The sequence below is a fragment of the Trachypithecus francoisi genome, unplaced genomic scaffold (genome assembly GCF_009764315.1).
Source record: "Trachypithecus francoisi isolate TF-2019V2 unplaced genomic scaffold, Tfra_2.0 Lachesis_group8, whole genome shotgun sequence".
NCBI classification, from domain to species: domain Eukaryota; kingdom Metazoa; phylum Chordata; class Mammalia; order Primates; family Cercopithecidae; genus Trachypithecus; species Trachypithecus francoisi.
Window position 1 is genome coordinate 74875216 of NW_022681473.1, and position 22998 is coordinate 74898213.

Here is a 22998-nt window from a genome sequence, read left to right on the forward strand (position 1 = left end):
CTAAAGAGCTTTTGCACAGCTAAAGAAACTACCATCAGAGTGAACAGGCAACCTACAGAATGGGAGAAAATTTTTGCAACCTACTCATCTGACAAAGGGCTAATATCCAGAATCTACAAAGAACTCAAACAAATATACAAGAAAAAAACAAACAACCCCATCAAAAAGTGGGGAAAGGATATGAACAGACATTTCTCAAAAGAAGACATCCATACCGCCAACAGAAAAATGCTCATCATCACTGGCCATCAGAGAAATGCAAATCAAAACCACAATGAGATACCATCTCACACCAGTTAGAATGGCAATCATTAAGAAGTCAGGAAACAACAGGTGTTGGAGAGGATGTGGAGAAATAGGAACACTTTTACACTGTTGGTGGGATTGTAAACTAGTTCAACCATTATGGAAAACAGTATGGCGATTCCTCAAGGATCTAAAACTAGATGTACCATATGACCCAGCCATCCCACTACTGGGTATATACCCAAAGGATTATAAATTACTCTACTACAAAGACACATGCACACGTATGTTTATTGCGGCACTATTCACAATAGCAAAGACTTGGAATCAACCCAAATGTCCATCTGTGACAGACTGGATTAAGAAAATGTGGCACATATACACCATGGAATACTATGCAGCCATCAAAAAGGATGAGTTTGCGTCCTTTGTAGGGACATGGATGCAGCTGGAAACCATCATTCTTAGCAAACTATCACAAGAAGAGAAAACCAAACACCGCATGTTCTCACTCATAGGTGGGAACTGAACAATGAGATCACTTGGACTCGGGAAGGGGAACATCACACACTGGGGCCTATCATGGGGAGGGGGGAGGAGGGAGGGATTGCATTGGGGAGTTATACATGATATAAACGTCATGCACATGTACCCTAGAACTTAAAGTATAATAAAAAATAAATAAATAAATAAATAAAGATATCAGAGGATGTTCTATATAATATATAGGATAGAGATATATTTAAAAACACTAGTAACTTAGCATCAACATATAGATTGGTAAGTGCTTCATTTATATTATTTCATATCCTCCCTAAACTCTTACGTGTTAAGAATTATTATGCCCACTTTACAAACATAAAATTGAAGTTTATGGAGTTTGGTAATATAATAAAGCCAAGATTAAAGTATCAACACTCATACCCTTTTGGCTATCCCACTGTTTTCATTAAATTAAGATAACCTGAGAATTTGTCAAATCCTGAGGTGACAAAATATGTATATATACACTGTTCTAAGATTCTGGATCTTACCATGTCTTTGTTTCTGCATTTAAAAGTGGATGATAATTAAACTGTCCCCATTAATTTCAGGGGGTTGATGGGAAGATCAAATATGAGACAGTTATTGAAAAGTAGACACACAAAGTTAAGGCATTTATAAAATGAGATGCAGGATTACAGTGATGAAGCTCTTCCTCAGCATTAGAAACTAGGCCAAGCAACCCAAAAACCAGGAGCTAGTTACAGGGTGGGAAATGTATCTGACGCACATTTTACTTATTTAAAATATTTTAAACATGACAACCTTTGTTAAATAACCTCAAGGTAAACAGCAGCAAAACTGTTTTTGTATGTAATTACTGCTAGAGTAACAATTAAAACACAGACCAAGTAGAAAACTGTGTAACTTTTTTCCTCAGAATTCAATCGGCAAAGACTAGAGATTTGCATAAATGCAGGCCCCCTAAGCAACTTTTTCCCTCTGCAGCACATTCCTGAAGCCCAAACGAAATGAATAATTGTCTTGACTCTTCATTGCAATGTTGTCTATATAGCCATCATCTTCCTTTAAACGTGCAGAAAAAATAGTACTGCTTGTTAGCAGAGAGAAAATCATCTAAGACATTTGTAAGTACTCTGTTGTCTCTATTCCTATTATAACTCTCTCCATACTGGCTTAAGTTTCATGAACCTACTCCCCTTGGAATTCTGTCCTTTCTGCAAATACCTTTTTCCAAGTTTTGTTTTAGGCTTTCCTAATGTATTGTCAGGTCTCTCAGGTAACATAAATTCAGGTTTCTCAAAATGTCTGCAGAGGGACTAAAGTTATTCCTTCTAAGGGGAAAGTGAATTCTGTCAAAACAAATCATACATCAGGAAGTAGATAAATAAGAAAAATTAGATAGTAAAATATTCCACTGATTGGCAAAATAATCCTCATTCATCTCTATTAATTTATTATTTTAAAAATCACCACCTTATTTATGTATGTGCAATATTAAATGTTATTCTGTCTCAGGCAGATTAGATCCATGTTTAGTTGTGAATGAATGACCATTGAGAAGCACTTTTAAATTAAATGTATTCTATAATTGTAGATAAATTTTCTATTGTGTCTCACAAGAACACAGATACATACACTCATCATACCATTATAGCACTGCATTTGTGTATATTTGAGTACATGGGGAATGCTAGCAAATTTATTTAACACAGAGGACAACAAACAAATTTCTTCATATTGATGCTTCAATTCAGAACGCGCAATACTGTTAACATTTGGCCTCAGGCTCTGACCAGAACTGTTACCATAGAGAAGTGTTGTTGAAATCTCGCTTTCCTGGATGAAATGTTAGACATAATAGCCAAGTGCAGCTTTATATATTAACAGATGCTAATGGGGGGTTGTAATTTAGACCAAATCACTTTGATATGATTTGGGAAATTTAGTTCTTCTAAATAAATGATACAACTTTATTGAAAGACATAAAAGATGTCAACATATATCATGTTCTTATATAGGATTACTTAATATAATTAAAATGCCTGTCATCCCAATTTAATATATAAAGTTAGTACAATTTTAATTAGAATTGCAAAAAGTGTTGGAGAAAATCATTCTAAAATTCATTAGAAGAATAACTGTCTGGTAATTGCAGAGATATTCTGTAAAAGTTGGCTAATAAGAAGGTTTTATCTATTCAGATATTAAATCTTACTTAAATGCTATCTTAACTAAACTAGTATGGTAAAAGAGTATATCAGTGAAACAAAGATTAAAAATAGATTCGAGTATGTATTAGAACTCAGTATACGATAAACACAACATTCTACTTTGGAGTGCAAAAGATAATCAATACATGTTTTAGATACATATGATTATCTATTTGTTAATACATAAAGTTAGAGACCCTCTTTACATTATATTCAAAATAAATTTCAAGTAACTTAGTGGTCTAAATGTACATAAGACAATAAAGATTTTCAAAAAAAAAATTGAAGATATTTTTGTAAGTCTGATGGTACAGAAGATCTTCTGAACCATAACTTAAAAATTAGAAGCCAAAAAGAAATAAAATTTACATATTTGTCTATAAGAAAGTTAAAATTTTCAAACACAAGGTAGCAAAAAACAAGCCAAAATACAAGTAATAAACTGGAAGAAAATACTTATCAAAGTTATACTAGCCAAAAGGTTCTTAAATATGAAGAGTTCTGCAAACTAAAAAGAACATATTAGAAAATGTTAACTTAAAAAAGCAAAGAACATAAACAGAAATTTGGTAGTAAAGAAACTGCAAATCCCAACCTCAGTTGTAAGGAAGATATGTAAATTAAAATATGAAGACTTTTTCATAAAACAACAATATTAAAAGCATGTTAATACTATCTAGTGTTCTGAGAAATGGTTAGAAATAACAACTTTCACAGAATTTCGTTGGGAATATATATTGTTAAAGCTTTATTGAAGGGCAATATATGAAATATTTTAATATTTAAAGTAAGCCTATTCTTTCACCTTACGATTTCACTCTTACAAATTTGCTTTACTGAAATATTTGCCTATGAGTACAGAGCTGTAAGTCTAAGGATGTTCAATACAATACTGCTTCTAATAACAAATGATTATAAATAATACAAATGCTTATTAATAAATGGTTGAGCAAATTACAGTTTGTCCATATTATAAAATAATAGATGTCAGTCACTAAAAGAAAGCAGAACTATTGAGCTAGACAGAAGCTCATTATATATTTAAAAGAAGTTAAAAAGTTGTAAAGTAGCATGTACAGTGTGGTCTTAATTTTTTTTTTTTTTTTTTTTGGCTGAAAGTGCATTTAGCAAAGAACTAAGATATAAAACTGTTAAATACACATATGATATACACACACATCAGAAATAATTGGCAATAAGTTAACACTAGCAATGCAATGCCTGGGGGTTGGGTTATTCGTTTTTTTTTTTTTTTTTTCCTTTTCTTTACTCCTTATCCAGAAGCAGGGGCTATAATTGTCACGGGATCCTTGGGATGTCAATTTGCCAGCCAGAAACCTCTGTGGCAGGCGGCGCCTTCTGCCTGAGTATTGCTCGCGCCCACTGGGCTGGTTCCGCCCACTTGGCCTGGCAGGCTGCGCTTGGCTCACGCTACTGGCCTGGATCTCACACCTGCCAAAGGGGTGCCGGGCACGGAGTGGCAAAGAGTGTATGAGCCAATGAGCGTGGAGTCCGGCCACTGTGCACAGTCAGGCATGGTAGCTGCTGTGGCAAGGCAGACAGCTCCAGGCACCAGCACAAGTGCCAGCTCCATGCAAGGCTGTGACTGGACCAAATGTACCACACACGGCTTCAGCTGCAGGCACCTGCATCTGGATAAAGGGAGCACAGTGGCACTGGGAAGCTTGGAGACACTAGGAACCAAAGAGCCTCAAAGAGGGTGTCACAGCCCTGGCTGGGGGAGCCCCTAGGTCTGGGCTCCCTGAAGAGCTGCAGTTCTTCTCTCCTTCTCATCACCCATAACGTGGCAAGCCGGGGAGGGGGGTGTTTCAGCCCTGTTTGTGTTGCAGCGCTTTCAGTCCCACCATTTAGCAGATCCCATCCAGGAAGAATGAGGTACATGCATAATTTGAGGGTGACTAAGGTGGAGAGGAGACAGAACAGCTTCATTGAGAGACAAAACAGCTCTCAGAAGAGCCCAAGTGAGTAGCTGCTTTCTGCAGGCAGGTTGTCCTGACAAGACAAGGGCACCCAAATTGGGTAGTTCTTTCCCACAGAGGTCTGTGAGGTCTCTGAGGTCTCTGTGAGTCTGGTTGAGTTTGGGGTTTTCATGGGCTTCAGATGGGAGGAAGTGTGTGCGGATTGGTCCATGGGCAGCCATGAGTGCGTCTGAAAAAAGCACCATGAGTTCTCGCTGTAAGCCACGGACTGACAGCCTGGCCTCCATGCTTCAGGCTGTTCTTGGCTTGAAGGTGAGGCTTCACGGGGAACCTGCCCCTTTCTGCCCAGGAGCCTGTCTGCTTCCTGCCGCCATTGATCATGTCGTCCACAGAGCCTGCAGGCCCACATGGAGCCACCTCAGCGCCCCCTCAGCCTCCCTCCCATGCTCACGCGCTCCCAAAGTCCAGAGGGGGGTTGAGGCGGCAGGGGGCTGGCCTGTCAGCACCACCCTAAGTGCACGCACATCCAGCTGGGACATGACAGTGCCCAGACTCAGCCTCAACTTTGCTCTAAAATCAGAGTGGGGACCGGGAGCAGGAAGAGGCTAGACAGTGGGGACACGCATTTCTGAGCCTGTGGGGGCCACGGCTGGCGAGGGACACTTCCCAACCCCTGAGAGCACAGGGAAACCTAGGTCACTGCTGGGTGACTGCACAGTTGCACCCAGGAGGAGGAGGCCCCCAACCCTCCAACTCTGAAAAGCGCTGGGCTCCTGCCTGTTCCTGGCTCCAACTGGCTCTGTGGAGTGCGCAACCCCAGCTGCGTCTCGCCCGCTGCAGCTGGCGTCTTCTCAGTGGCCGCTCCAGACAGGCTGCTGCTGCCCTCATAATGTAATACGAAAGTATCAATATTTATCCTTTTAACTTACTAAGGGAAGCAAATACGTTAGTATTTGCTAAAAACTTTCAAAATTCTTGGGGTGAGGGTGGTATATGAAAGCACAAAGCAGTTAGTTGCAATAAGTTCTGATTTATTCGAGATATAAACATTTACTAGAAAAACAGCTTGGAATAACTGAAATTCATCGAGTTACCACTTTTTTTTTTTTTTTTTTTAAAAGACCAAAGAATTTTGGAATAACTCCACATAGATGAAACAATGTAAACTGCCATGGCTAAAGCCAGAACTCTTGTAATGTCTGTTAAAGTGACAGATAATTTGAAAGCTGAATGAACCAGTGCCCATTCACTGATGCAGGTAACAATACAGGACTGTCCATGTGTCCACATGTCTTCACTGATGATTAGAGGTACAAACATGGAGAAGAGTGTTCCAACCCCTAAGGTTTTATCTGGGGGCTAAGATAACAGTTGTCTATTAAAAATCATTAGGGAAATTTTAAAACAAAATAAAGTTGCCTAAATATACAATTCAGAAGTCTCAGTGCTAGCAAATATCAGAAAAGAGAGTAAAGCTATCAATATTAGGCCCCTCCAATGTGTGGGTAACAGGGCAGGTGACATAGATTGTTAAATCAAGTTTAGCCTAAAGCTGCCTCCATACATCTCTTAAATTCAGCTCAAAGGTTTTCCAGTACATTATGAACTATAACAAGTGGAGTTGTAAACAGACCATAGCCTACACTTCTGCCAGTCACTGAGTTTTGGCCAATTAAATGTAGCCAACTCTTTGAACTGAAAGTCTCCTTTACTCCTTCAAGTGATTTTCCTGCCTCAGCCTCCCATGTAACCAGGCTTACAGGCCTGTGCCCCCACGACTGGCTCATGTGTGTGTGTGTGTGTGTATGTGTGTGTGTGTGTGTATTTTTAGTAGAGATGGGGTTTCACCATGTTGGCCAAGCTGGTGTTGAACTCCTGACCTCGAATAAGGCAAAGAGCAAGCTATAACCAATCCAGTTGTTTCTGTACCTCACTTCCGTTTTATGTATGTCACTTTCCTTCTTCTGTCCATAAATCTTCTTCCACCAATTGACTGCACTGGAGTCTACCCTAGCTGGGAAGGCTGCCCAATTAGCAAATAGTTCATTGCTCAATTAAACTCCTTTAAATTTAATTCAGCTAAAGTTTTACTTTTATCAATATTTATCTTTTCATTTGATCCTTTTTAAAGATGCACTCATGGGTGACTCAGAGAGGTTAAAGGGTTCTGTTTTGTGGGTTTTGATTGTTGTTTGACATAGGTTCTCTAAGTCAGTAAATGGAGTATATTGAATTTCTACTGACTATTGACTTTTTTATCCAGCTGACTCACTAATTTCTTAGAGTATTACTTTTCTTGGAATTTCTTTTTCTATAGTGTCACCTACATATAATGCTAAATTTTCTACTGTTTTATTAAAAAGTTATAGTGCTTATGCTATTATTATTCTTGCATTAGTTAGAATCTTCAAAACAATAAGAATACAAGCAGTGATCAAATTATGTTTTCTGATTTTGTCATTCATGCTTTAAAAGTTGTACTGTTAATTATATTGTTTACTGTTGCATTCAAATAAATTGCCTTCATCATAGTAAGAAAGTTCCCTTTACTCCTATTTTACAACAAATTAAAAAAAAAACAGAAACGGCTGCCAACTTTTATCACATGTTTTATCTTTATAATCCATATGTAAGCATGGAATTTTTGGTATTATTTATACTTTAAAATGTATTTGGTGACTTTATTTCCTCTTGTATTAATCTCACCTCATATTGACACTTAATTTCCCTCTAGGATCTTTTGATTCATTTTATTGTTCCTTTTTTTATTTTCTTCAGTTTGAGACAATTTTCAATTTTTATTTTTGATAATAAAAGCATTACATCTGCAATTTCCTCTGAATGTAGTTTTAGCTGTACCTATGTTTCTTTTTAAAAATCTTTTACATTTGGCCGGGCGCGGTGGCTCAAGCCTGTAATCCCAGCACTTTGGGAGGCCGAGACGGGCGGATCGCGAGGTCAGGAGATCGAGACCATCCTGGCTAACACGGTGAAACCCCGTCTCTACTAAAAATACAAAAACTAGCCAGGCGAGATGGCGGGCGCCTGTAGTCCCAGCTACTCGGGAGGCTGAGGCAGGAGAATGGCGTAAACCCGGGAGGCGGAGCTTGCAGTGAGCTGAGATCCGGCCACTGCACTCCAGTCCGGGCGACAGAGCGAGACTCCGCCTCAAAAAAAAAAAAAAAAATCTTTTACATTTTATTTTATTTTAGATTCAGGAGGTACATGTGCAGGTTTGTTATATGAGTATATTGCATAAGTTTCTAGATGAAATGTTCTATTTTTTATTGATTTCAGAGTAATCTATAATTTCAGCTTTTGTTTCTTTTTAAATATAGGGTCTATTTTAAAAAGAAGCGTCATTTCATTTTCAATGGCTAAGCCTTTTTGCTTGTTTGGGGTTTTGTTTTGCTCCTGTGAGTTTTTCCTTTGACCTTGAAATCAAATTAACCAGACAGTAATAGTCCCTCCTCTTCTTTCAATTAGTTCACCATTTCCTGATATGTTATTCACCTACACTTTTGTTTAAAAATAATCTGTCACTGGTTTTAGGTATATTCATTTATAAGCAGTGTATAGGTGAAATTTGTTTTTAGACTAATTTGAGAGCCTATCTTTTCATATGATACTTATCCCACTCATATTACTTTTGACAACGTATATGATAGTTTTATTTTTCTCATACTATACTTACTTTTATATGTTTGGTTTTGGTCCTTTCTTTTTTCTGCTTCCTTACTTTTGTTATATTCTTCTTAAATATTCCTTTCATTCTTCATAATAATGTAGGAATCCCACCACCCATCTCAATCAGCTATTGATCATCTTTTATTTAAATAATCATATTTAAACCAGTAGTCTTCAAAAATTAAATAAGACCATACTTCTCTATCAACCGTTTACTATTATTTCACTCCCTTTACAAATCAATATTTGTTTCACTAAAATAATGTAGAATTGGAGTTAACTCTGTGTTAACTCTCTGTATTAACTTCTGAGAGCTACTTGAAGCAAATCTTGTTAGTCATAAATATTTATTTATTTATTTTTGAGATGGAGACTTGCTCTGTTACCCAAGTGGAGTGCAGTAGCAGTGTCTTGGCTCACTGCAGCCTCAGCCTCCTGGGTTCAAGGGATTCTCCTGCCTCCGCCTTCTGAGTGGCTGGGGCTACAGGTGTGTGCCCTGACAACTGGCTAATTATTTTTGTATTTTTAGGAGAGGTGGGATTTCGGTATGTTGGCCAGGCTGGTCTTGAACTCCTGACCTAAAGTGATCTGCCCACCCCAGCCTCCCAAAGCACTGGGATTATAGGCATGAACCACCATGCCTGGCCACCATACCTGTTTCAAAAAATAAAATGAAATTTCTGTAATTTCCCTCAAGTTTATCAATGTTGAAGTAGAGCTTTTGATACCAGTATTTATTCATTACTGTTCCAACAATAATCCAGGTGATTGTACAGAAGAATATTTCAATTTCATTTTAAAGTTTTCAATCCATCAGTTGTTTTCTTTCAAATATTATTTGCCTTCCATGTTTTATGAAGTTGAATATTTACCCTTGCCTATCCAGAGAGAAGCATTATAAACAATTTTTACAAATGAGTGTCCCATGCTCCAAGTTATAAGTTCTAAAAAATGAAAATTCATTTGAAATATCCTGTTTGAGAATGAATAGATGACAAATAACAATGTAATTTTAAAGCAATCTTTAATGAGTCTCTATTCAATGGTAATATATTATTTTATCAGTGTTATATTAAGATGAGCAGGATCTTTCTATTTTTTCTTCATAATTTGATAAGTGAAAGGTGGTCTGTTCTAAAGTTCAAATATATATTTACAAAGGCATGAAATTCTAATACTCATTTCGTCAGAATCATTATTATTGGTTACCCATTTCAGTGATAAGAAATAAATTATAGCCTACCATTTCTAGTTGTAATCACCTAATTGGATATGTTTAAAAGTGTGTTTAGAGAAAATAAAGAAGGAAAGAAAAACTGGATAAAGACTACACAATGTGCAACTTACTAAGTGAAAGTCAGAGGAAGGAAGCTTCTGTTAATGAATTGTACTAAGAAATGACTTGGATTCAGAGAGCGATGGTAGAGATGCCTCAAAATCCTACTCTGGTTCAAACTCCTTATAGGCTATTTCTAATGCCTTAAAAGCATCTGTTACCACGTGTCCTACCAAACATGCCAATAATTGAGACAAGAAAATTTCCTAAACTCTATACATTGCATGCCAAGTGAAAAGCAAATCATACTCAATCTTGCAAAATGCAAAGACAACAAAATGAATGATCCTATGTAAGCATAGAGCCCGATTACCAAATAAAAATAGGGTCAATGAGAATGGTAAGCCAATGTGAAGTAACAGGAGAAGTAAGAGTCAAAGGATGCCAAGGAGAAAAAGTTGAGGCTGGACAGAATTCCTTTGTTCTCCAGTATAAGAAATGAGAGTAATTTTTCAGGAAAACTTCAGAGTCTAGGCTTGAGCAAGTAGGGAAGCAATGAATAAAAAGACATTAATATGTTTTCTGAGCCTCCTCACAATCTGCACCCTGTGCTTCCCCTTTGCTGAGACTCTAGTTTCAGGGCAATCCTGTGGTAACCTTTTACCCTTAACAGTGGTGGAGGAGTAATGTACTCCCACTTCCCAGCTATATCAGAAATATAATTTTTGGTATCCTTGATGACTCTTTTTCTGATTACCCATTCATTTTCCTGTGCTATCCATGAGTTTCCTGCATATTATCTTTGGGATTCTACATCTATTGAAGCATCTGTATTTGTATTAAGGTAAAATTCTGCACCACATGCCAAAATCTCAACCTCAATGCATCAGCCACGAGATAAATAATAACAGAAGGCACTCTTTTGATATGATATTTTCTTTTTTTGTCCCTCACAAAATACAGAGGTCAGTTTGTAATATTGGAATTTCTGTTTCTCCCTGTAATCTTGTCCCTGTGGCTTTGTCTGGTGTTTTGGCCAATGGCCAGCAGTCAGACAGTCTTTTGACCTAATCTGTCCAGTTTGAGCGATGTTATTTCTATCAGGTTGAACTCTTACAAACGTGTTCAGATTGAAACAGCAGATAGAAGATGGAAATGAGAAACTTACCACTCACCCCTTGAAATAGCACTATTTCTTTACAAAAGCCACTGTATTTATTTGTTTTCACACTGCTATAAAGAATACTTGAGACTAGGTAATTTAGAAACAAAAGAGGTTTATTTGATTCACAGTTCCACATGGTTGGAGAGGCTTCAGGAAACTTACAATCATGGCAAAAGGTGAAGAGAAAACAAGGCAGTCTTACATTATGGCAGGCAAGAGGTGAGAGAGAAGGAAAAACTCCCACTTTTAAAACCATCCGATCTCATGAGAACTCCCTCCCTATCATGAAACCACTCCCATGATCCAGTCACCTCCCACCAAGTCCCTCCTTTGACACATTGGTATTACAGTTCATGATGAGATTTTGATGGGGATACAGAGCCAAACCATATCAAGTACAAACCAACCAGCCCACCCAAATACTATCCTTTAGCAATGTATGTAGATTATCTCTAGAAAATTAGCGAAGACCTGCAAACCCCAAAATGACCATCGTCATAAAAACTTTGGCTGGGCTTGATGAGGCTATTGCCTTTGTTAGCTTTGATTAAGCTAAAAAGAAACATGCTTATCTTGAGTTATGATAACCCCCATCCACCCATCATGCATATTTGGCTTCTAAATATGTTTAGTTCTAAATACGTGTAGAGTTAAGTATCTTAAAGCAGGCTTCTCACTCTACTTCGCTTTTTCTTGCTTTTCTTGAGAATAAAAATGTTTTCAAAATAAAAAGTTACGTGCATAGAGCATGGATTTAAATACTGTTTCTGTCATTTCCTATTTGTACACCTGAAGCAAATTACTTAGTCTCATCTTCCTTATGCATAAAATGGAAGAAAAGCATAATGCCTACCTCAAAATGTTATCCCTCTGCCTGGAATTTTCTTATCCACAAGGATAACTCTCTTACCTTCTTCAGGTTTTTATTCAAATGTTACCTTATGAGAGGCTTTTGATTGACTATACCACTTAAAATTACTTCTCCAAGCACTTCAGAACTCTCCCTCTTTATTTTTCTCTTTAGTAGTCATACTACATATTTTCTTTATTTGTTTTTTGTTTTACTTTCTCCCCATCTCCCACCCCCAACTAGAATGTAGGCAGGATTTCATCTGTCTGTTCACTGCCACATCTTCAACACTGGATTATGCCTAACACATGATCTCAATAAAGAGAAATACTTAACATACTATGAAGCATAGTGAATCAAATAAAAACCATTGATAATTATAAAATTAAATTGTTTCATTAAGTGAGACATACAGAAATAAAATGTTTCTATAGAGTCCAAACATATAGCATAAACAGAGAAAGATAAATGCCTGTAATAACCAGTAACAACTTTAAAAACAAACTTGTACAGTTTCCATTAACTAGTTCTGTAAATATTACCATGTATTTATTATTCATTCATTCATTTATTCAAAGAGTATGTTGTGCCTACTCTGTATACAGCACAATATCTTTCTTTCTTAAAAATTTGTTGAAGTAGCGTTCTTTGATCTTTACATGGCTTACATAAAAGAGCAGTTCTATTTTGGCTTCATTTTCTGTTCTGACTACAACAGGGATCAGCAATCTATTAAAAGGATGTATCGAGGCACTTCATTTTCTGGGGAGGTGGGAATGCTGATCAGTTACAAGTACTGACATAGCTTGAGAGAAAGACTGCAATAATGTAAGCTCCACAAGGACTTTTCTCTGTTCTCAGAAGTATCCCCAGGACTTAGATTAGTCTCTGGAATGTGATAAACACTCAATAATTTCTTAATATATTAACAGCTGAAGGCAAAGTGGTGCATGCCTGCCAGCTTCTCTGAAGGTTTTCAACATTGCTTTATAGCTAGGAGAAAAGATTTGTGTTACAATCCATCAACTCACCTAAGCAATAGTTTTAGTATGCATCCACAGGTTTTCAACTCCTGATCTTTGCTACCCTGAGTTCACTAGATAAGCAATATACATCCCAAAATACCATATTGTCAGGGTCTCCAGAATCTTGATGTGGTGGACAATGTATATGCTTTGTAGTTAGGCAGACTTGGATTTGAACCTGGCTTCATCAGTTATTTGGCCACCAGCAAAACTTCAAATTTCTCTGAGACTCAGTTTCTTCCTTTATAAGTTGAGGATTATAATGCCTAACTCAAAGGGTTGTAGGTATTAAATAATGGTCTGAAAACTGACTTAAATTTAATGGAGTAGCCAATGTTGAATGCTGCAGCAGTATTTCAGAAAAGATATATAAATATGAGCATATCCTCAGGAGAGTACAATGAGAGCACAGAACTGTTAGTATTATTATTACAAATTTATCTGAACATTGCATCTAGAAAAAATTAACCTGAGTATTATCTTAACATGTAAACCCTCTCTTTACAGTTAAAATTAAAATGTGGTGTGGTTTATTTATTTATTTATTTTTTGCACTTACTTGAAGTTCATCTATTCCTTACAAAAGTAGAAAAGCAGTTTAGAAAAGTAACTTTAATTAAGTTCGAAGAATATGAGGATCTTAAAATTAACCTAAATGTAGGAGTGGGAAGAGACAGTTTCTAAAATAAGACATGTTTATTTTTTATTACAGATTATACATCTCTGTATGAATACATAATAGATCTCAAAATATCAAACAATAATATGGGTCATGTCTGAGTATGTGTCATTTTGGAGATAATCTGGTTAATGAGTCAAACCAGGCAGACAGCAAACGTACATGAAACAAAACCTCTGAGCTCTGATTTAAACCCCTCCAAATAGGAATCTGGGTCCCCTTACTTGCCTGTGAAAGATAAAACCAATGCACGTAAATATTTTGTGTAGAGCCTGCATATGAATGACAAAGAAGTCAACTCAAGGACATGAATGTTCATGGGGTTTGATGATTCTAGACCTCATGATTCAGTTCACATTTAGAACAGGCTGAGAAACCACACTAGTTGTCAGCTGTATCTTAGAGGAGAATAAAGATCTCTCTTTCATACAAAAACCAAAAGTGATATATATTGATCATTCAGAAAGCTACAGATATAATGGATGTTGTCTTTTTTTGAAGTTCCTTGAGATAATTTTTGTGAAGTCCCTTAATCCCAGTTTTTGTCATAGAAGGAATACAACACCATTTTGACAGAAAAAAAAAATTTTACTTACATAGCATAATAGTAATTGCTGACAATTCATCTCTGAACTGAGTACCTGCATTCACAGAGATCATTTCTTTCAAGCCTCACAACAACCTTGTGAGAAATACTCAGTTTAAAGATGGGGCAACTGAGGTCACTGAGATATTTACATAGAAGTGACAATTAGGATTCACTCCCACATGTCTTTCTCTATATCGCGCTTCCACTTATGCATCATTCTAGCATTATATGCCCCCTCCAACTAAAAAAATTCAACAAATTATTGCTTGAGGACAGTGTTACTTTCAAGTGTTGCTTTAATCAACTTAAAATAGTTTACTAATACATCAAGCGGGATGTCTTCATGAAGTAAAAATTTAAAGAAAACAACTACGTGAAGAATTTCTATGAAGTGGCCACTGATGTCCAGTAAGTTCCAGGTTGAATGAAGGCTGTAGCATCTGCCTGGGCAATGTACAATTAAATTAGACACCACATATGGTTAGAAAACAAAATTATGGTCCAGTGTGTTCTGTAGGTTCAATCATCAGAGCTTTCCAATGATACGATTTTTTAAAATACCTTTTTTTCTCAGTGTACCTGGAACTCCTAGAGATTATATGAAATTTGACAATATTTGTTACTTCCATAAAATTACTGTAAAAAATAAGAATTGGTATATATTTACGTAACTTTTTTCTCCCTTTTGTCTGCTTTGTCATTCTTTTAAAATCACTTCTAAAGAGATTTTAAATTACATAGTCATTTTACGTTTTACAAGTAGTCAGACGTTGTTTATCCTAAATTTTTGGAATTTCTGCTTTGCCTCCAGTCAGCTTTTGGTTTATTCACACGAAGGACCTTAGTAAGAGGAATTTTTCTTCCTGGTAATTGGTCCTACTCCCCCTCCAACTTTATAGACATTCAGTAACCAGTGCCAAAGGCCCAAATTCATCTCTAAACAAGTTCTATCCAAATATCATAATTCCCCAAAGTTTGCCATCTCTCAAAATTTACCCGCAATATCTTATATCCAGTTTAGGTAGTTGATCAGTACAGGCCAAACGCTGAAATACTTCTTCACTAGTTATATCCAAATGTGCGGCAATATAGCGTAGTTATTATGAACAAAGTCTCAGGCTTTCATTTCTTTTCCCACCTTTCCCTAGTTGTATAAGCTTAAGTACGTTACTTGGCATTTCTCAGCCATGGTTTCCTTATCTGTACGAGGAGGATATTAATAACACTTGTATCATAGAGTTATTATATATATTAAATAAGTCATGTACATAATAAAGCCCTAAGCATGGTTTATGCAAAACAATACTATATTAATGTTAACTATGATGGTGGGGACAATGTTTGAATTAGCACAAGAAACAAGTTACATACGAGAAAGTTCAAAAATGGAAAAAAAAAGTACAAATTTGTGGGCTTCCTCATCACCTTATTCTCTCATTTATCGATACACTATAAGCTCCTTGATGGTATATATCACTTCTTATTTGACTTTGTATCTTCAATATCTAGCACAATGTCTGTAACTTGGTAAGACTCATTAAATTTTGGTTGAATGAATGAATTTCCATAGATATTTGTCTAATTCACATTGGCAGTCCTTATAAATTCACAACATAAGAACTATGCCTTTGTGAATTCTCTCCTTTGGAAGATGGAGAGAACACCATCTGGAGGAGAGCCTAACAAAGGGGAGCAGTTGAATCAGGGTTCCACAGCAAAATCATGCTATAGATCCCAAATTCAAATATGCTCTGTAACTTATTCAACGTGCACTTTCCGAGACAGTTCCACAAAAGATCATAGATTATAACCCTATTGTAGATTAATTCTCAAACCCTTGGTTGCATTTTCCCTTTTAAACCTACCAAGGATGGAAAGAATTGCTGAATTCTCCTGGAGAAGTCAATGTTAATACAATTTTTAACCACTTCTTGTGCTCAACTCAAAACAAAATGAAGTAATCCAAACAAATGCACATGACTCCAAAGCAACACGAATACTTCTTTAGTTACCCATTGTACCATGTTATGTTATGTTATGTTATGTTATGTTATGTTATGTTATGCTATGCTATGCTATGCTATGCTTATCACAAAACCTAAATATAAGTCACATCTGACTATATAAAGATAAAACTAGAATATCTACTCATGGCATGATGATAATTCTGCAACAAAATGAATGATCTTGCCAAAATACCATTTCAGCCAGTGGCCAGTGAGGTTTCCTCTGGAGGAAAATTTTATAGTATGAGTAGCAACTAACAGATACTTCCAGCTATAAGGTTTATTCAACACATCCCACAATTACTGCTCTGCCTTGTGAACTTTTATAACCTCACTGTGTTATAGACACCATCAATCTTGTAACTGATAACTGTTTAGAAGCAAACGTATAGCCTTTCTCTCTCAGAAAGTATAGAAGTACTACTGCCAGAAGTAGTATTTACCTATGTTGATTTGCTTAATCCTCATTTTTCATTCTTAATTGGATCATTCCTTTTAGCACACAAATTCACCAAGAAGAATGTATAAAGTTCTAAGTACAGTAACTAAAACCTAGTTAGTACCATAAAGTATGTACCAGTATTATCCCTATTTTATAGATGAGGAAACTAAGAGAAAAAGGATTTTTTAAAAATTACACACCATTTTCCAGTTAGTAATAGGTGGAGCTGGTTTGTGTTCTTAAATATTACATTATATTGCCTCTCAAATTCATGACATATAGTTTGTGGTCTTTAGGGGATAGGCATGGGGAACAGGGGTCCAATTATCCAAGAAATTCTGGATCCCCTAGTTTCATTTTTTTCACCAGTATTTCTTAATTGCTTCTAATTAATATTACCTTGCCAAAACTAAATATATCTTTATGAAGAACTTGGAGGGTTTAAATAGCCTTCATTGGTATAATAGCAGTGTAGTAGCAGTGGTGCTGTAAGATATAAAAAGAGCCAGACTCCTTTGGGATGTGGCAACTGATTAGATTTTATTGACACTGGTGAGAAGATACTTATGAAAATAAGTGCCTCTTCATTGCTGGATTTTATATTCCAAGTTTCTGCTTCATCAGCCTATCTGATTCACTGTCACTAAAGCAATATATCAAGCATGGTACTTTGACTCTTAACCTTATTTTACTCATCTAAAAATACAAAGGAAAAGGCATGTCAATTTCATAGAGTTGTTTTGAGGATTAAACAGGGCATCAGAGAGATTTGAGCAGGGAAGTGGCATAAAGAAGGTTTTGTATTTTAAAAGCTCACTATGGGCTTCCACATAGAAAATGTTTTAGAAAGGGATAATACAGGAAATGAAGTCATATTTGGGAATGCATGGTCTCAATAAAAGATGATGCTGATTTTGCAGTATAGCATTGGTGATTAAGTTGGGGGAAAATGTATGGATATTCAGCTGTACATTTGGATGTAAAACCAATGACATTTAAACTGAGTGCAAGGAGTTAGGGATAGGGAAGAGAAAGGAAGAACTCTCTGTTTTTGACATAAACATCTGAGTAAATGGAGGTACCATTCACTAATATGGACAAGACTGAAAGATGAGCAGCTTTCTATGAGCAGAAGCAAAGCAGGGGCACAGAGTGGGATAATGAACACTGGAGAGTCAGAAGTGAAGTGGATGGGAGGGGAGAAATGAAAAATTACCTATTGGGTACAACGTACACTATTCCAGTGACAGGTATACTAAAAGTCCACACTTCACCACTATACAATTCATCCATGTAACCAAAATCACTTTTACCCCTAAATCTATTGAAACTGAAAAAAAAAAAAAAAAAAAAAAAACTTGGGTTAAAAAAGGAATGCAATTGGAGATACATTAGCTTTGAGACAACCAAGAGGTGATGTCAAGTAAGACAATACATGAATGGGTCTGAAGTGAAAAAGAGATCTATATGTCAGCTAGATGTATACGTTTGAGAATTGTTAGCATATTAGTAGCACTGAAAACTACAAAAATAAATAAGATATCCAAAGGCATAGCTTGAAATGAGAAAACAGGATGAAGCCCTGGGAACTTCAAACTTAATTGTTGTTTTAAAAGTTGCTAATATTTATTCAGAATTTACTTTGTATTAGGTACTATACTAAGTGTTTTACATAGATTATCTTAATTCTTGCAACAGCCAATTTTCTGTTTTAGTGAAAACTAAGGTTTAAAATGGGTTAATTAATCTGCTTAAGATCACATGGCTAGTAAATGGGAGAAAAGGACTTTGCTCTCTGACAAGACCTAGTCTAATAGAGTGGGAGTTGACAAAGGATTAAATAAGTCATGTGAATCTCTAAGAAGAATGCTTGGCACAAGAGGTACTTACAAATAGTAGCTATTGTTACTTTTTAATAAATAATTTGGAGAGTAAATAAAGTTAGTGGATTGCCCACACTCTCATAAGATCTCTGTCATGTACGATATATTTAAATACCTTTCTGTATATAAAGGTTCTACCACTCCAATTAGATTGCCAAACAATTTAAAGATAGGCTCAAAGTCAATTAAAATTCATATGCTTCAAATAAAAATCTGGTAAGGTATTTATGGAAGATATTTTAGAAAATAAAGGAGGAAAATAACCAATCAGAGCTCCACTGCGAAAGTATATTTTTGTATCTACTGTTGATATTTAGTACATTTTTTTCTGGTTTTTATACTTTGAACTTTTCTATAGAATAATTTGAACCATTTCAGGCATATAATTTTATATTTTATTTTTAAAACCTGACATTACATCATCAGCCTTTGCTATCTTATTATAGTCTTTGCAACAACATGACTGCCATCCCTACACTAATAGATTTTCTAGTTCATTATTAATCCTGTCTTATTGAACATTTAGGTTATCACAATTATAGAGCCTTACACAAAATTCTGTTATAAATAACTTTATTCCCCACCCCTCTGTACTTAAAATTATTTACTGAAGAGAGAGTTCCCAAACTGAAATTACTAGATCAAAGATTTCCAATTTGTACCAGAATCTTGATGTACCAAATTTTACACTGAGCTTATTTTTATTCTCCATAGTACCTAACATAATGCTGCACACAGACTAGGTACTTTATAAATACATATTGTTTAAATAACTAATAAAATAGATGAGAAAGCTTCAAGAAACCATTATTATCACATGGACTTAACCTGTCATTATATTAAATAAAATTCACAAGGAAGCCAGCATCATTATAAATACATAACAACAGAAGATCAACAACAATATACTTCAAAAATAAAAGGCAGTGTATGCATGCAAAATGCATTATTTAAATACATGGATCTCTAATTTCCAATTTAGAGAACTTTAGCATAAAAAACAAATTCATGGACTTCCTTAGAATTCCTTGCCAATAACAAAAACAAACAGAAGAAATGACAGAAATAATTGAGTTGCTTTTAATGAAATACTTTTAAATAACTTTTAAAATCTAACTTTCTATTAGCTCTATCTTTAATAGAAAATTACATATAAAGTAGTGATTCAATACAGAATGAAAGTGAATATTCAACTTACCCAAATATGTGCTCAATCTTTTCTCTCCCTAATCCCCATAACCCCATTGCCCTGCCACCAGTTCCACACTGTCATAAACCAATTATATATACTCATTGGTATGTAAGGTTATAATTTCAAATTCAACGTTCAAAAAGACATCATACATACAGAATAACTTTAATAAACACTGGTCATATTCCAGGCATTGTACTAGGAACTACCCTAAACTATTTACAAGTTTCTGAATGTCCCCTGATCTTTCTCTTCTGGACCTCCATGCACATGTTGTTACTCTGCCCCATTCCTCTTGTTTCACTTAGTAACTTCTTTATTTTATTTCAAGTTTCCATTAGCTATAACCTCTACTACAAAGTTTCCTTTTATACTCCAAGAATGTGTTAAATGCTGCTCCTGTTGTGCTACTATAAGCCTGTGCTTATTTCTTATATTATATCATAATTGCCTATTAACTTTTTGTGTCCTCCACTGTACTATTACTGTCTAGAGGATAAATGATTTCCCTTTCCTATAAATTAAGAGGATTCAAGTTACCCTTATTATGTACACTCTTGTGAGTGTGTTTTGTGTTTATAAATGTTAACTGTCTTGAGGCATATATGTCACAATTTCATAATTATAATTGGCTCTCTAGTTTTCTATGCATTATATTCATTCCTCCGATTAACTGAAAACTTTCAGGACTAGGGTTTTTTTGCCTTAACCTTCTTATGTAACCTCCAGAGTGTTATTACAAAATAGGCATTAATTAACTGTTGATGAGTAGTTACTTTGGATACAATCATGATCTAATATAACTACCACTGGAGCCCAGGTCAGGGGCAATTGTAAATCACTGCTTAAACTTTCCTTTATGAACCAGGGATTTGACAACATGGTAATCTGTATAACCTATCAGAAAAGCAATTTCTTAACATTTTCCAGGGAGCAAAAAACACTCTAATTCCAAATTCTCATTTCTCAGAATCTCTCCAAAAATAATTTAAAAGTCAGAGACTACTATTTTCATGAAAATGTTTATAGGAGTTTCATTTTATCTTTAAAAATAGATGAAGCTTAACTAAATGGGAAATAAGTTATCTCCACCTGAAAAATGTTTCCTCCTATGGCAGGATACCGATATAATTTCTGGCTTTTCTCTGCCCATTAACTCATTCTGCTTCTGGTGACAGCTGGAAATAGGAAAGCAGGGTGACTTATTTAACTGTCATTTTTGGCAAAAAGTAAACCAGGCATGTGTCGCTGCCCACCTGCACCTTTCTCCCTCTTGGGAACAAGTAAGCCAAATGAAGCAGCTGGTCTCCAATGCTCTCCAAGGGTCTGATCTTCCTCACTGTTGAGAGCAGGCCTAGTTCATTACTGGTTGCAATTGAGAAAAGGGGAGGGTGGAGTGGTAGTTTCCCTATGTCCAAGGTTTAGTTAGTAGACCCATTTGACTTTCATAATAAGCGACATGTTCCAACCTAGGCTTAATCAGTAATATAGGTAATATTTTGGCTCCATCTGCCACTCATTTGTTTTATTCTCAAATTATTCAAAGCCTAGGCAGAGAAGAGGAGTGCCATTTATTGGCTTCCCTAAGAAACCAACAGATGGGAATATGCAAAAGTGAAAATAGCTTTGCTGTTGTGGTAGTTAAACTATAAGTGATTCTTCCTTTCTGTTTTCCTAAAATTTTCATTACTGTGATACAATATGTTCATTAAAAGACAGGTTGTAGGAGGGCTAAACAACAACAAAAGACAAAATAAACAAAAAATATGTCCTTACTAATATCGGGTTAATATTTTATTATTGCACCTGCTTGAAAATAATTAAACTGAATTTCACAAGTAAAACAAAATATTTTAAAAGACCAAGTTTTCAACATAAAATAAAAGTAAAAAACATATGCCTACCTGTAAAGTTCAAGTGCATGAGCTTAGGTGCTATAGTTTGAATAGTCTGAGTTTTACAGAAGGGAAGAGGAAATATGATGACTCTTTTCAACTATTCCAGAAGGCAAGGCATTTTGGAAGAGAAGAATCACTTCTCTAGAGATGTCTGTTATTCTCTACAGGATTTTAAACGTCAGTATCACTACTTGGCAGAGGAAGGATCCAATATGTCACTGAAAAATATGTCTCTAAATGAATCAAATGATGCCAGTGAAGAGCTTCATCTAAAACTAGGCCTACAATTTTGCTTCCTTGAGTCTCAGGTCTAGTAGGAAGCACCAAACTGCAACCCCAAAACTCTGACAGCAACCCTGCTTCCTCCATCTTATTAGCTCCTATAAACCCCCTTTCTATTTCTTGGAAGCTTGATGGCTTCAGTTCAAATGATCCCGAACAGAATTTGCGAAAGTGCAACCTAATTCCCTCTATGATAAAGAGAAGAATTTAGTTTCTATCTGAGAGCTGTGTATCTACCACAGGGCAGGAGCTTTGGATGGAGTTCCCTCAGCAGTGTATCAACAGTTACTACACAGCACTCCTTACTTACTAAATCTCAGCAATCTTAGTTTATATTCTGATACAGGAAGACATACAATTAGATGCATTTAAGCATAGAAATGGAAATATGAGGATAGGCTAGAAACTTTTCAGATGAGGCAAAAAATTAAATTACTTTTATCAGTAAAGAAAAACCAATTCGTTATAAAAATATATCATGCCCTGATTATTGAATTTTATGTTTTTATCTTTCTGCTTCATTTATCCAATAGACTAATGTAATCCACCAGGAGGACACTTTGACTCCAAACATCAGTTGCATAATCTGTAAAATAGGGATAATATTTCAGAGTGAAGCTTAAACTAGGCAATTATTTTAACGAAACCTGGTACCTTCAACACTAATTTCATAGAAGGCCAAAAATGACCCTTATTTTTCACAGTTGATAGGTGTCTGTCTTTGTGCTCATCGGATTAACATAAATCACTTCCCTAAATTTCACACAGCCTAACTGTTGCCAACTTGCATTTAAAACCCCTTTGAATCCTAACTCTTCTTCTGCTACATCCTGTATATGTAATACCCAAACTTGCACTTCATCTCCTTTTCTTGAAGAGTCACCATGTGTCTTAGCATATTAGATGCACTGAGATGCTCTGCAGTGAAGAGATGTTCTTTTTATTTGTTGACAATTTCTAAAAAGCTTTATTTTAATATTTCCTTGGCCATTTTTCCATAGAACACAGTGGGAAATAAGATGGAGATAGTTATCTCTTAGTGGTACAAATGTAGGTGAGTTCTATTTTCTTCTTTCTTCTATACAATTTCCCTCTAAATATGAAATTTCCTTATTTTATAA